This window comes from Lepisma saccharinum, chromosome 6 (assembly GCF_977018435.1).
Source record: "Lepisma saccharinum chromosome 6, izLepSacc3.1, whole genome shotgun sequence".
Classification (NCBI taxonomy): Eukaryota; Metazoa; Arthropoda; class Insecta; order Zygentoma; family Lepismatidae; genus Lepisma; species Lepisma saccharinum.
Window position 1 is genome coordinate 16,003,726 of NC_139234.1, and position 1,386 is coordinate 16,005,111.

At 37.2% G+C, this 1,386-nt stretch overlaps 1 non-coding gene across 1 annotated transcript; it reads right to left on the reverse strand.

The window, feature by feature from the left end:
• Positions 1–962: 962 nt before the first annotated feature.
• Positions 963–1,037, reverse strand: TRNAT-UGU (transfer RNA threonine (anticodon UGU)). The gene has a single exon. It is a non-coding gene; the product is annotated as a tRNA-Thr (tRNA).
• Positions 1,038–1,386: the final 349 nt, after the last annotated feature.

Consider the following 1,386-nt stretch of genomic DNA (forward strand, 5'->3'; position numbering starts at 1 on the left):
ATATGTGTTAATTTACTGTACGTAATTCCGTACTTATGACTGTAAAGCTGTGTCGGTCTCAGAGGAAAGTTGAAAATGACGGCGATATCCAAAATGGGTCTCCGGCAAAAATAAAATAAATAAAATATAATTAAATTAAAAACAAACTAGGTAACAATGGCGACGAGACTCTATGCACCGTCCACGGTTTAACAAACAAACAAAAAACGTATCAATAGATACTGATTTTCAAAGGTGTTTTATCACTGAGTTAAATTTTGCGTTTCTGAGTTAAAAAACAAACAAACAGCCAACAAATGATAATGTAGATTTTTGCAGAATGTATTATTTAGTTCACTGACATGTGGTTTAAGGTTAAAATTTAATGTATGGGGAACTTGGCGAGGGAAAGGGTCATTTTCCTTCCCTGAAATTTTCAGGCCTAGTAAAATTTACAAGTTCAGGGCATTTTCTGATGAACAAAGAATGAAACAGTAATTTTAAATACCAAATAGTAGTGGACGCTATTTCCACAGATAAACGTATATAGGTTTATGTCTCTAGGTTTATAAGTTTATCTGTGCTATTTCTATGGGGTAAGCAACTTGTGGATTCTGCCCCTCCCCCTTTCCAAAGTTAATCCCCAAGTTCGATTTTGACTCCCCCAACCAAGTTTCGCCATGCATTTCTGCCTAAGGCTAAAGCCATACGGCCTCCCCTTTAGACAGAAATCTGTGACTTTGATGAATCATTCACATTCCTTCCATATCTGCAACAATAGTTAACAGCTTCCAAGTTTGGTGAACGAAGGGGAGTTTCATTGCTTCGGCCGGAGTGTAATGTACAGTATGCACTAGAATTCAATACTGTACATTTTTCTTGTATGATATAGATATCTTGAGTTGCTGTTTTAAGTCCACTTTATGCACAGTAAGGCTAATCGGGACTGGTCCTACAGTTTAAAGTGGGATCCGAACCACTTGTGCCTCCACCGGGTATCGAACCCGGGACCCCTTGATTACAAGGCAAGGACGCTACCACTGCGCCATGGGGGAGGCCGATATAGATATCTGTATCATCAAAAGTGGTCTGGAGTGTGTAGTAAGGGATGATGTCAGTTGATTGCAATTGCATTGCATTGCTTCTATTCATGTAAATATTAATTATTTTGTTGTAAATGCATTGAAAATACTGTCTGCTTGCCAATAATAAAATTAAGGAAGTTGAAAAAAGTTTAAATTAATTCCATTTCACAGGTTTTAAGCTTCAGGATATTTGCAACGATTTTCGTAACCTTTCTTAGTAAACTATTCCTGCATCAAAGAACAGTGAAGATGCCTGTTATGAACATTTCTTGAATCGACAACATTCTCAAGGATATTACGCATGAAATCAAAACCAGAACAT